The sequence below is a fragment of the Dermochelys coriacea genome, chromosome 5, assembly GCF_009764565.3.
Source record: "Dermochelys coriacea isolate rDerCor1 chromosome 5, rDerCor1.pri.v4, whole genome shotgun sequence".
Taxonomy (NCBI): domain Eukaryota; kingdom Metazoa; phylum Chordata; order Testudines; family Dermochelyidae; genus Dermochelys; species Dermochelys coriacea.
In genome coordinates, this window is record NC_050072.1 from 2,303,577 (window position 1) to 2,317,553 (window position 13,977).

The window sequence follows — 13,977 nt, forward strand, 5'->3', positions numbered from 1 at the left end:
AGTGCGAGTCAGAAACATGTGCAGGAGGGTGGCAGTGGGGAAGAGAGGTGCGGGGGTTGGGGAGCATGTGGGGCAGGGTGCAGAGGGAATGTGAGGCAGTGATGGTTGGTGGGGCCTGTGGGAAGTAGGGGAGGGAGCTGGGGGGAGTGAGCGGAAGCAGGGGTAGGGGTGTGTGTAAATGGGGCATGGTCTGGCGTTCTGGGGGTGGGGAGGGCCTGGCTGTTGTGGAAGGTGGGGGATAGGCCAGGGCTGGAGGGAAGGGGCCTAGGAGGGGGCAGGGAGCAGAATCGATCACTGTGGGGTGGATGGGCAGTCAGGGTGCGAGCAGGGGAGAGGGTTGGGCCTGGCGGTGGGATTGGCGGGACTCCAGGCCCGTGGGGAGGGTGCAGGGCGTGACCCTGTGGGTGGGCGCGGTGGTTGGGTTGCTGGCAGCCGGTGAGTTGGGGAGTGTCTGGGCAGAGGAGACTGAGGAGATGCGGGTGCAGGGAGGCGGGGGCTCTCAGGCCGGTTCGGATTGCCTGCCGCCCTTGCCCAGGCTCTGAAGCGCTGCCCAGCAGGGAACACCAGAGCCACCCTCAGCCCCAGTCACTGACACGCCCTGAGGCTCAGGTAGCTGGGCTGCTCCCCTAGGCTGGCCTGGCTCTATGCGGGCACGGGGAATGGGCTGTCATGACTAATGCTGGTCGAATGGGGCCCATTATGGCAAATGGCCTGAGCAGGGGCAGGATGGGACCAAAAAGTGATGGGACGTGAGCGATGCTGGAATCCAGCCCAGCCCACTGACGTCCCCTCCCAGGGAGGTGCTGGGGGCACCTGGATTCAAACCCCAGCACAGCGGGCCCAGCACAGGGCTCCACAGGGGCTCTAACTCTGGCCGAGACTTGCAGGCTCGTTTCTTCCTCTTTATTGTGAGCTCTTAGGGCAGGGACTAACGTCTTTGCTGTCTACACAGCGCCCAGCCCCATGGGTTCCTCTGGAGCCCTTGGGTGCTTCTGTGCTACACAGAGTGGGTTTGATTATTGATATTGTGGTAGCACCCAGGAGCCCCCGTCATGGATCCGGGCCCTACTGCTTTAGGCGTTGTACAGGCACAGAGCAGAGATGGTCCCTGCGTCTCTGGCGAGAATCGTCCGGCTAGTTATGATGCCACCGTGTGTGTGTGTGTGTGTGTGTGTGTGTGAGAGAGAGAGAGAGACACCCCTATAGACTTCCCGTTGGCACCTAGGCTTTGGAACAGAGCAGACCTTTTGGTCTTCTGGAGGTTGGAGCTATTGGTGCCTCCAGCTGAAACCCATAGAAAGCAGCTGCAGGAAGACGGAGGTAAATCGTTCCTGTTAACCTCTGAGGCTAGGACAAGAAGCAATGGGCTTAAATTGCAGCGAGGGTGGTTTAGGTTGGACATTTGGAAAAGCTTCCTAACTGTCAGGGTGGTTAAGCACTGGAATAAATTGCCTAGGGAGGTGGTGGAATCTCCGTCATTGGGGATTTTTTAGAGCAGTTTGGTCAGGGATGGTCTAGATAATACTAGTCCTGCCCTGAGTGCAGGGGACTAGACGAGACCTCTTGAGGTCTCTTCCAGTTCTGTGATTGGAATGGAGTTTGCTGGCATGCCCAGGTGGGCTGTGAGGGTCGTGGAGCTGAGAGATGAGGTTGGGGTGGAACAGTGGCTGTGGGTGTGACCACCAGCTGGAGTCCTAGACCCAAGTCTCCCTCTCCAACCTGCGCTCAGCTTGGCTTGGGGAGGGGACCTGTGCAGCTCCACTGCCTAGGAGTTGGGGAAGGTTTCACTCAGCAATGAATGGCTTCTTGTTGCCCACAGGGGTAAGTGGCCAGAATGGAGACACAGCGTCCTGCTGTTTCTGCAGCACGTTGCAGAGGTTCCGCTGAGCAGTGGTGAGAGATTCTCCCCCCCCCACCCCCAGCTTTTCTGCTGCCGTCTTTGTGTTCTGCAGGAGCCTCCCATCCTTGTTCAGTTCAGTGCCGGAGCTGAACAAAACCCTCATGTGAAGTGTGTCTTCCCCGCGCCCCCTGGAACGAGAGGGAGGGTGGGGAGCCCGGCAGGGTCAGCTGCCTCCTCATGAGGCCAGCACATGTCCTTCAATGTTCTGCTCCTCCAGGGAGCTAGGCTGGGAGGTCACTGGTCACCTTTGACAAATGCTGTTTAAAATGAAAAGCCTTCAGCACAAGTGGAATGAATTGAAGGCCTCGGCTAGCCCCCGCTGGATGCCGTTCAGATCCCAAAATCTCTGCCGTCCGTCACCATTCTGTACCGTTGTCAGTCTTCAGGAGAGATGCTCAGACTGGACTAGCAAGGGGGGACTTCAGGGCCAGACTGAGCGGACCTGGCTGAGCAGAGCAATGGGGGCTGTAGGTCAGGACTGAGGGGCATTGGCAGGGCTGTGTGTAGGAGGATCAGGAAGGAATTTCCCCTCAGGTCAGATTGGCAGGGACCCTGGGGGGGTTTTGTCTTCCTCTGCAGCATGGGGCACGGGTCACTTGCAGGTTTGAACTAGCATCAGTGGTGAATTCTCTATCACTTGCAGTCTGTAAATCATGGGTTGAGGATATCAGTAACTCAGCCAGAGGTTTGGGGTCTGTTACCGGAGGGGATGGGTGAGTTTCTGTGGCCTGAGATGTGCAGGAGGTCAGACTAGGTGATCATGATGGTCCCTTCTGACCTGCACGTCTCTGAGACTGTCTAGCTCCTGCTTGGCTGTGCCTGGCTCCGCTCGGTGCATTTGATCTCTCGCTTTCACCAGCACTAAATTCCTCGGCTGGATTCCGGGCTCAGCTCTAGTGAAAGGATCCAATTATTTCCCAGCTCTCAGCATCTCCATTTGCTGCCCATATTTTCAGTGCTAGTGTCTGCGCTGGCTGGAATTCTGAGTGATTAACGTGGCTGTGACATGCCTCCTAGGGGTGTTATCTTTGCGCTTGTCCCCCACAACCCCCCCTTCCTCCTCCAGCAGAGAGCAAGCGAGCGTGAGACAGGCAAACGGAGACAAAGGTCTGTCCCCAACCCAGCTGTCCCCTGCCTGTGGTTTCCCTGCTTGTGTGTTTTCTTAGGCTCCTGGTTAACGTCTGAGCTGCTGTGGAGCTGTGGGGCTTTGGCCTGTCCTGCTCAGGGTTGAGCCTGCTGGGCGGGGAGCTGCCTGCTTCTCAGAATGGATGGAAGGTTTTTAAGCTGCTTTTCATTCTTTGAGGGCCTGTAAAACAGCTTGCGAATGGGAGTGTGGGGGGGGGGCAGGAGTGTGTGCATGGAGAGGGGAGAGGCAGGGGACCGGGACTGCATGGAGCACACAGGTGGGGAGGGGCGAACAGTCACACTACCCCTGTTGTAGCGTAATGTTTGGAACGTGTTCTTCAGACGTGCTGAGTGAACGCCCCTCCCCCCCATAGATCAGCGACATTATCCCTATCTTACCGATGGGAAACTGAGGCATAGAGCGGGGAAGTGACTTGCTCAAAGGCATGCGGGGAGTCAGTGTCAGAGCTGGGAAATAGATGCCAGGAGTCCTGGCTCTTCAGCCCCTGCTCTAACCTCTAGACACGCTGCTTTGGAAGAAAGCAAGTTGCATTGTGTTATCCCAGTGTGGCACCTGCACTCAGTCTCGCATCCGAGACCTCTAGTCTCCAAGGGCTGCACTAGGGAGATGAAAGTGGTCATATGTCACAGTATAGATCTCTGGCTGGACTTCAGTCACCTCTGTAATGAATGGTGAGTGAGTCTATGGGGTGCATGGGGCAAGGGGGCCCAGGTCACTCTCAGAGAGCGCCTTGTGTGCCTGCCCACACACCCACTGTGTTCAGCACTCTGCACCAGTGAGAGAAACCAGATGAGTCTGGGGCTAATTTAAGTTCCTTGAGGTGAGTAAGAGCTTCTCCTATCCAAGGGAGAACCCTGGAGCCTGCCATACCCATCAGGACAGCGTCCCTGCTCCAGGGCCATGGGGAAGGACTGTGGGAGCAGTCATCTATAGCAGGGGTTCCTAAACTGGGGGTCAGGATCCCTCAGGGGGCTCGTGAGGTTATTATGTGAGGGGTCATGAGCTGTCAGCCTCCACCCCAAACCCCGCTTTGCCTCAGCATTAATAATGGTGTTAAATATATTTTTAAAAGTTTTTAATTTATATGGGGGGGTTCCACTCAGAGGCTTGCTATGTGAACGGGGTCACCAGCACAAAAGTTTGGGAATCACTGATCTACAGAGTATCACCTAAGAGAGGTACATGTTACAGTTGGCTCTGGCTGTTGTTGGAATAGACTATGTCTATACTTACAGTGGTGTGTGGAGTACAGGCACTACACATGTAGCTATGCACTGCAGTGAAAGGCAGGCTGCTTCCACGCTTGTCACTGTGGTGTACCTACACGCTGGTGAAAAGCTCTGGTGGGGGGAGGCGGTGGGGAAAGGCCCTGGCAGGGGGAGCTAGTATGACAAACAGCAGTGTAGACATGGGAGGCTCTGCATGGGTCTGAAGAGAGCCCGTATAAACCCTATACCCTGAGGTTTCAGGTGTGTAGGGCACTCAGCTGTACTCTGCCTAAGCCATGCCTCACTGTCTACACTGCTGTTTACACCAGGGCTACCTGGGCGTGCAGCCTCGGTGCTCTGCGCGCTGCTGTATGTGTAAACATGCCTTTAGAGTGTGTCCACACTGTGTTCGAAACCCCGCAGCAGCACATCTGCAGACTCGGGCTTGCACTACAGCACTCAAACCAGCTGGTGCAGCCTGGAGCTGAGCTGTGAGGGGTGGGGAAACGTCTACACTGCTGTTTCTAGCACCAGAGCACTCAACCTGGGTTGTGTGACTCACTGCCGTGGGTTTTAAAACACAGTGCCATTCTTACCCTAGAGCCCCTGCTCTCAGCACCAGTGCCCCACAGTGGCTGGTAGCAGCGCCCCCTTTCTCTGCAGAACGCTGTGAGGGGCTCCTCTTCCCTAGTAATGGCTCCTGACTCTCTGCCTGGGTGCTAGGCCGTCCCAGTGCCTCTGCATTTGGCCCTGTTTCATAGATTCATAGATACTAAGGTCAGAAGGGACCGCTCTGATCATCTAGTCCGACCTCCTGCACAGCGCAGGCCACAGAATGTCACCCACCCACTCCTATGAAAAACCTCACCCATGTCTGAGCTATTGAAGTCCTCAAATCATGGTTCAAAACTTCAAGGAGCAGAGAAGCCTCCCTCCAGTCAACCATGCCCCATGCTACAGAGGAAGGCAAAAAAAAACCTCCAGGGCCTCTCCAATCTGCCCTGGAGGAAAACTCCCTCCCGACCCCAAACATGGCAATCAGCCAAACCCTGAGCACATGGGCAAGATTCACCAGCCAGATACCCAGGAAAGAATTTTCTATAGTAAATCAGATCCCATCCATCTAATATCCCATCTCAGGGGATTTGGCCTATTTACCCTGAATATTTAAAGATCAATTACTTACCAAAATCCCATTATCCCATCATACCATCTCCTCCATAAACTTATCGAGTAGAATCTTAAAACCAGATAGATCTTTTGCCCCCACTGCTTCCCTTGGAAGGTTATTCCAAAACTTCACTCCTCTGATGGTTAAAAACCTTCGTCTGATTTCAAGTCTAAACTTCCTGGTGGCCAGTTTATACCCATTTGTTCTTGTGTCCACATTGGTGCTGAGCTTAAATAATTCCTCTCCCTCTCCTATATTTATCCCTCTGATATATTTATAGAGAGCAATCATATCTCCCCTCAACCTTCTTTTAGTTAGGCTAAACAAGCCCAGCTCCTTAAGTCTCCTTTCATAAGACAAGTTTTCCATTCCTCGGATCATCCTAGTAGCCCTTCTCTGTACCTGCTCCAGTTTGAATTCATCCTTCTTAAACATGGGAGACCAGAACTGCACACAGTATTCTAGGTGAGGTCTCACCAGTGCCTTGTATAACGGTACTAAAACCTCCTTATCCCTACTGGAAATGCCTCTCCTGATGCATCCCAAAACCGCATTAGCTTTTTTCACAGCCATATCACATTGGCAGCTCATAGTCATCCTATGATCAACCAATACTCCAAGGTCCTTCTCCTCTTCCGTTACTTCTAATTGATGCGTCCCCAACTTATAACTAAAATTCTTGTTATTAATCCCTAAATGCATAACCTTACACTTATGCATTTAGGGATTAATAACAAGAATTTTAGTTATTGCTGTTGCTGCTGTCTGGCTGTGCCCCTGCCAGTAACTGACGCTTGGAGCCCCTGGCCCAGCCAAAAAACTCTTTTGGGATCAACCCGACATGAAAAGATTTAGATCTTCTTGATGACACTTTCATATGAGGTGTAAAGAAACGTTCCATCTTGGCTTGGGGCATCTTAACGGCTTTTTTATTAAAAACAGGACATTTGTAAACAGGACAAAGCCACCAGAGAAGGAGGAGGTGACTGCCCCCTTATGCGCTTCTGATTTCAGGCTTTAGCCAATAAACACCCCAGTACCCAAACATCAGTCGGTGCTTGTCCAGTACGCATCCGAAAGAGTGACGCACTTCTGCCTGCCTGGAGCCGCAACTAAGGAGGAGTCTTGCTGGAATTTGTGGACCCTGATTATGAGCTCCTCCATGGAGCAGTAATATAGACTGCGTGGGTGGTATTTCTGAAGCCCACTAAAGCGTCGGGCGTGAACTGCTCTGCCTAGAGGCTGCTGGCGCAGGCTGAAGGTTCACTAGTACACGCGAATGTGACGCTGTTTGAACGAGTACCACCTAGGAGGGCACTAGGGAGCGTTACAAAGAGATTACTCGATGCACTATTGTGAAGCAGTTGCACTCGCTGCAGGTGCGCCTCCTTGTGGCTGGGTCTGGGAACTAGCTGTCGCCCCATCGGGGCCCCCTTCGGCCGGTTGCTTGCTCTGTGGTCCCCCTCTTTCTGCGTGAGTCAGCAAGGTCACAATCTAGTGTCCCCTCCCCCCCATCCCCATGCATAACAAAATCCCACCAGACAAGCTGTCCATTTGCCATCTCAGCTCCAGGCCCGAGCCACTTTGCCAGTGGCTGGTCGGGGAACCTGGATCTGTTGGCTACTCTGGGTCCAGCCCAGGGAGCATGTGACTAAGTGTCTCCCTTGCTGTTTCCCTGGGCGGCTTCTTGCTGCCCTCTCTAGCTCCTTGCCTGACTCTGGCTTTACCACCAGAGCTTCCTCTGCTCTCCATGGCTACTTCACCTCCTCAGCCTCTTGTCAACTGGCCAGACCCAGGGCTTACGCTCCCCCTGGATCTGCCCCTTGACGCTGGCCAATTCCCTTTCCCTCTGCTCATCCCTGCACTTTCTCCCTGCTCTCACTTCCTGGCTTTATACGCCAATCCCAGCTCCTCCTCTGCCCGTAAGCGCTGGTTCCCCTCCTGGCCTGCATTGCCACGTTCAGGGCTTGTGGACGGTGGACACCCCATCACAGGTGTGTACAGAGAGAGAGCCCAGCCCCTCCCCTGATGTTTTGGTCATTACATAAAACTCAGCAATTGCTAAACGTGAACCCTGACCAATCAAATGAACAAAGCTCCCAAACCAGAGCCCCGCCCAGAACCCCATGGTGAGCACACTCAGCTGGGAGATCTGGGTTCAAGACCCCAGTCTGCCTGATGGGAAGCAAAGACTTGAAGGTGGGTCTCCTGCATTACAGATGAGTGCACTAATCATTGGGTACTTGGGGGTAGGGCTCTGTCTCTCTCCCGTGGAACTGTTCCCCATTGAATAAATACGAAAATATTGAGTGGACAGAGCACGTGTGCAAGTGCCTCGGTAGGCAGGGGGTTCGGGCACTCACAGACATTAGGGCTCCGGTCCCTGAGCCAAGGAGCAGTTTTGGTTGACCCAAAACTGAATTTCTGAGCAGATAAACTCTTGCCCAGCTCTATGCATGTCCCCCAACAATTGCCTTGCTGCCGTGATGAGGGAGCGACGTTTGGGTGTGACCCTGGTAACTTTGTGTCACTCCTCTGGGCACCGCAGTCACCATCCTTCCTGTACCAGCGTGTGACTGGCTCGCTTGGTTGCCCCTCTGCTCCAGGACTCTTCAGTAGGGTCGCAGTGCTGCTGTCCTCCTACTGCATTTTGAGTGCCCCATCACTATAGCTTCTGGGCCTGGGCCTATTGCAGATCTCCCCAGCCCGCCAGCCGGAGAGAGGTGGAAACACCCAGTGAAGGTGCACAGCCTGCCTCCAGTGCCATGGGCCATCGCGAAGGTGTGCTTCACCCGGCCGTGCTGCTGTCTGGGAGGAGCTGCTGGAGAGCTCCCCTTGGGTGCTCTCTCCTGGCACAACTGTCTGGTGACCCCCATTGGCCTCCCCATTGGGAGGCCCTGCAAGTGCGGGAGGTCTGTGGACACTTCCTTGCTCCGGTTGGTTTAGTTTGACCTCCCACATGCCTTCCTCTGGCCTGGGAGCGGATCAGAACGTGACCAGCAGGCTGGAATGCATGGTGTTGTGCAGGGCTTGCCTCTGCCACCCCTCCTGCTGCCCCAGGCAGTGGTGAGGTTTCCATCCCCCTCCCCATGCAGGGGCGGCTGCTTCGGCCAACGGCTCTGTCCGTTTCATGTCCAGGCAGGAAGCTCCTGAATATTGTTGTAGCTGCCACATCTGCCCTACAGCCAACTAAGGATGCTCCCTCTCCAGTCATCTCAGCCCCAGTTTTGGCCTCTGTCCCCACCGGATCAGACCACCAGCTCCTCTCATCTGGTAACCTTGCCTTCCTTGGCTCAGGGCACTGATTCATCACACTGAAGCAGACCAATGGACCCTTGTCTTCCTTATCCCGCTAAAGAAGTCAGACCAGGGATCTGCCTAGCTCCCCCAGTCCCCGCCAGACCATTGGCCCTGGCTGTGATGCAGTCCAACCCCCCAGCACTAGCTGTGGGAATGTCCACCTGCCCGTAATGCACCAGCGGGATGTGCCTGGCGCCGTGCGGGCTGGAGAGCAGAACTCCCCACCCCTGGCCCCATATAAACTCCTCTGGCCTGCTTCCTTGGTGGGGCAGCACAGAACTTTGGCTGAAAGAGGGAGTTTTCTCCAGACCCAGGGCAGGGGAAGAGCTGGGAGAGGCCAGCCAGGCCCTGTGTATTCCTGGATCTACACCCTAAGAGACCTGGGGGGTGGGGGGAAGGTGACCCCTAAAGTAGCCTGACTGGTGTTCTGCCAGCAAGGGAGTGCAGGCTGCTTCCCATTCCCTCATGCAGAGGTGCTGACTCGGGTGCAGCAGCAGGCTTGGTCAGACTGAAGCCCTGAGGGGTCTGCTCTGGGGCCTTGGAGAGGTGGGGGTACAGTATGAGGAAGGGGGAGTTGGGGCAGAGCTGGGAGCTCCTGGCTCCATTGCCCCATGGCCCACTGTAAGTACCCCGTGTGGCTGGGTTCTTCCAGCAGGCCAGGCTGGGGCCCTGCATACATCCAGGGGCCACGGCTACTCTGCGTGCCCCCAGGCCCATAGGAGGGAGCCAGGGCTGGGAGCTGGCAGGGGGAGGAGTGTGTGTGACCCATCCCCGTCCTTAGCAACAGCATGGGCTCAACCCCCATGAAATTGCACCAACTGCCTGGGCTTGTAGGGGGAGGGTGGTTAACCCCAGCCCGGGCGTGCTACTGCTGCTGGGCCGGCCTGTGGGGCTAGAGGTGGGAAGTGAGCTACGGGCTGTGCCACCGTGGGGGCTGGGGGTCTCCCCTTAGCTCCCTGCAGGCAGGGCTGCAGGAGGCCTGCCTCTGGGGGAGGGGAGGGCGCCGGCTCCCTGTCCCTGCCTGTCTGTCATGCTGCCGGAGCGTGGGAGTTCCTGGTGCCCCGTGCTGTGCGCTGCTCGCTCTATATAAGGGTTACAGGCTGTAGCAGGGAGGGGCTGGGCGCCATAAACAGCCAAGTGCTGCTGCAGGCTGGCTGGGTCTCTGGTGTGGGAAGGAGCAGCCCCCCCGCCCCCCCCCCCCGGTGCCAGACCCTCCGGGACAGAGCCGCACTGACCCACAGCTGGCCTTGCCCAGCTGCTCAGCCCACCCTGCATGCAGCCTCCAGGGCTTGGTTCGTGCCCACGTAGGTACCTGGTTCCTGCCGAGCCTAGTTCTGACCTGCCATGCGGCTTGCAGTCTGGCCTGCAGCCTGCGTGTCGTCCCCTCGGAGGTAATGGGAATGAGGCGATTTCATGGTGTGCCTGAAAGTAGGGGGATCCTCAACGGTGGCAGAGACCTAGGAGCTCCCCTAGGGCAGCAGTGATGGGCAGAGTGGGGGTGGCGAGGTGGGTCCCTGATCAGCCACTACCAGGCATAGGTAGAGAGGTCGGTGTAGCCATCCGAGGCCAGCCTCCGGGGCAAGGAGGGTCTGCAGAAGGAAGAATGTGGCCAGTGGCCAGTGCTGTGGCCTGTCTCCTGGGCCAGGAAGGGACAGGTGCCAGCAGGCAGCCCGAGGTCCCTGAGCATAGCTCAGAGCTGGTGCTGCTAGCCGGGCTTGACTGTAATAAACCAGGCTAGAGGCCAAGCAGCCCTGGGATTCTGGCTTCAGGAGCTGCTGCTGCTGCTTGCAGGCTGAGCTGGCCCCTGCTGCTGTCTGGTTAGTACTGTTCCTTCCTGCCCTAAGCTCACGCAGACATGCTGGCTTCGCCCAGCCCTATCATTTAGCCTGCAACCAGTGGAGAAGCCACCGGAGTGGGTGTGTTGGCTGGTTCCCATGTTGCGTTGCATCTGGTGACCGGGGTGTGCTATGGGAAACTGGCCGTCTGAGCCAGGTCTGCCCTAGGACTGTTCATCTATTATGCTGTCTCGATGGCGTGACACACCTAAAATGCAGCTGCCTCTGGAGTAGGACATGCAGATTCGAACAGCTCACAGCAGTGCTGCACGAGAGCTTGGGGGGGGTGAGGTGAAGAGCTGTAACTGCAGGGGGGAAATTGGGATGTAGAGTGTAATTGCCCAGGCCTGACCTGAGAGGTCAGGTGGCTACGTTAGAACAGACGCACGTTGTCAGCACCTGGGTTTTCAATCCTGTGGATGGTGTCACCCCCAGCTGTGTCGGGCCCCTAGCGCTGCACTACCTTGGAGGAACGATCGACCCTGCTGAGCCATAATGCTACTTCCCGGAGTGCCTGGGTGTTCCTTGCAGGTCTCCCCTCCAAGTCCTGGCACCCTGGTCAGAATCCCACCCCTGGTGCCAAGGGGTGAGCATAGCTGCACTTTCCCCTGTGGCCTGGAGGTGTGGACAGGGCATGCACACCTGTCACCCTCCACTAGCCCCGTCGCACTCTGGATGGGGGATCGGAAAGGGGCTGGTATTTCCATATGGCCGTCGCCCTACTGTGCTTTTGATCTACGTTGGACCTGCTGCAGTGTGGCTGTGTCCTGGTGCAAGTGCTCCGCGCAAATTGAGACAGCACTTCTGTGTATCTTCACCCTCTGCTTCCCAGGCTTGGGAGGCAGGGAGGCCAGCAGGCCAAGCTGAGCCCTGGCAGTAGTTGAATTCCCTTCAGCTCTTGGCCCAGCTCAGCTGATGGTGTTTCTGGTGCTGGTGCACAACCCGGGGAGTGAACGGAAAGGCCGTGTTCATTTCAGGCACCATTCGAAAAGTGGGGAAGAGCTGGCTGGCTGGCTGCTTGCCCAGCTCCTGCGGCGTGCTGGGTGCTGAATATGACATCGTAACACCAGGCCCTGTTCCTGAGAACTCCCAATCCAAGGAACACAGCTGAGGAGCTGGGATGTACTCGGACGCCCAGGGCAAGGATACTTTTGGAAACGTCCTTGTATCTTTCCTAAGACATCTTATTGTGGTCATTGCCCGTAGGCCACTAGGATATGGGGCTTTTTCACCATCTTGTTTCTACTCTTATCTCATGTGTCAGGGCCACTGTGTCAGGGGAAGGGCTGTGTCTCTTGTGTATTGGTTCCAATCCGGTGAGGTGGGGACTGGCTGGCTCAGGGGTAGGGAATGGGACATGGGGCCACCGGCTCTAAACCAGGCCCAGGTTGGGGGGTTTGCTTGCATTTCGCATCTCATCTGGGTTTGAATCAGGTTGGTCACTGCCTTTGGGAGGCCCAGCGGTCTCAGCCCTTGGGTGTAACGCACAGATGTATTTATCTATGTACAGCGGGACTGATCTCCGCATCCCCCAGACGGTCACCTCCACTGGCCCCCTTGCTGGGAGCCTCTGCAGAGAGAGGCCAGCGACTGAATGGGCCAGCGCTGGCACTTCCTTCTCTTTGCCCAGGGGGTCGTTCCTTCCAGTCCTGCTGCGTGGCTGGGGTGTATGGCCTGTTGTGACCTGCTCTGTCTTCTGTCCACCCCCTTCCAGTGGCATCACACTCACGGGGGAAGCAATTTGTATTTGCCCAGTGGAATAGGACACAGTGAAGGGACTTGCCCCATCTTGCTGTATCAGACACGCTCCATCTGAGCTGCGCCTGGTGGCTGCCCCCTTGAGGGAGAATGTGAGCTGTGGAGGGCAGAATGCAGTGCCCACACCCCTTGGAGCCAGGCCATGTGGGGTGCTCTGGGGCTGAGTCTCTCTCTCCATGCAGGTGCCATGTCTGACGTGCTGGTGGGATTGTGAGCGTGCAGCCATTGCTGCAGCGGCTGGAGTGATGCTGCATGGGGTCCGTCTGCTGCTGCCCTGCAGTCCTGCCTAGCTCATGACGGGTGCCTTGGAGTGGGTGAATGCCGGCTGAATGCAAGGCCTGCGGTCTGTGTGCTGGCTGAAGCCGGTAAGGATCCATCGTGACTCTCCCCCGGCACGGACAGGCTTCTTGCTTTGCATCAGATGACGGGGCCCTTTCTCATGGGGAATCCCAGGCCCGATGGGCCAGCAGGTGACCCTGGAGGCTGTGTCCCAGGCACCAGGGCATGTCCGCCACGGGTCCTATAACGGCAGGTTTCCACCCTCCCATGAATCTAATGACCCCGGCCCTGCTGCTGCCCCCACTCCCTGTGGCCTGGCCTCTCCTCTCCTCTCCTCTCCTCTCCTCCTCCAGCCCTTCGCACCCAGGTCCAGGAAGAAGGAGCTCTCTGGCTGCAGAGCTGGGCTCCCGTCCCCATCAGTGCCTATGAATCCCAGTGGAATGGTAGCTCTAGGCTCTGTGGCCTGGCCTTTATTACAGGCGAGGGGGCTGTGGGCTGCACATGGGCCACCCTGGTTTAAATCAGTGTCTCGCCTGCCCTTGTGTCCTCCCCAGGTGCCCGTCTGTCCAAGCGTTCCACTCTCTGCCAGCGTCAGTGGGTCTCAGTCGCGTCAACCCTCCCTCTCCTTCCCCCATTAGTGCTGCTGAATAGGCCCAAGAGCCAGCCAGGCCCCTGCGGTGATTTGGAGGCAGATCCCGACGCCCGTGATGGTGGGAGCCATTCCTCGGCAGCCGCGCCGCTTCTGGGGGGTGCCCGGATGGCAGGTGTCTCCAGCTAGCTGTGCCAACGACCGTCTGCTGCTGGGGCAGGAGAGCTGCTCGGCGAGGGGTGGGTGGTGAGTGCCAAGCCGCGGCCCGAGCGCGTGATCAAGGAGATGATGGCTTGGCAGCCTGCACTGGCTACTAAAGCAAAGGGGTACTGAGCATTTGCTTGCCCCCTTGAGGCCAGGCTAGCCTCCCTGGCTCCTGTGGCCGGAGGATTAGCTGAGGCTTGACCTGCTGCATGTCTGGCCTTGTCCCCCATTGCCCCTGCGTTACAGCGCTGACTGGCCCAGCCAGGGACTCCTCCCGACTCTCCGAGCGCGGGGCCCGAGATCCCAGCACAGTCTCTGCGGGGCGGCATAGACTCCCGTAGGCCTCAGCAGCCTCCCCACATCTGGGGCTTGGTAACCCTCCCCCGCCTCCGAGCTGCAGGGCTTCCGGAGAGCTGGCCCGCGCTATTCCCCGACCAGCCTGGCTCCTCCTGTGGGCCCGGCCCTGGGAGTGGGAGACCTGGGCTAGGACAGTCTGTGGGGCTCTGCACCAACCTGCTGGGCCACCCAGGGCAGTAGCAAGGCTGTGGAGTGGAGCCTGAAGCACCAGGGAGGGGTGCCTTGGCCA

The 13,977-nt window shown here is 57.2% G+C and overlaps 1 protein-coding gene across 7 annotated transcripts in view; it reads left to right on the top strand.

Moving 5' to 3' along the window:
- Positions 1–13,977, top strand: part of FAM214B (family with sequence similarity 214 member B) — a 67,529-nt gene that overhangs the window by 42,384 nt on the left and 11,168 nt on the right. For 3 of the 7 annotated variants that reach the window (XM_038403967.2, XM_038403974.2, XM_038403973.2), the window contains 2 exons: positions 12,502–12,684; positions 13,237–13,433. The gene's annotated coding sequence lies outside the window, so the exon portion shown is untranslated. Of the gene's footprint in view, positions 1–9,844; positions 10,031–12,501; positions 12,685–13,152; positions 13,434–13,977 lie in introns of those variants that run through there. The other 4 variants (XM_043514628.1, XM_038403981.2, XM_043514626.1 and 1 more) reach the window with 4 other exon arrangements.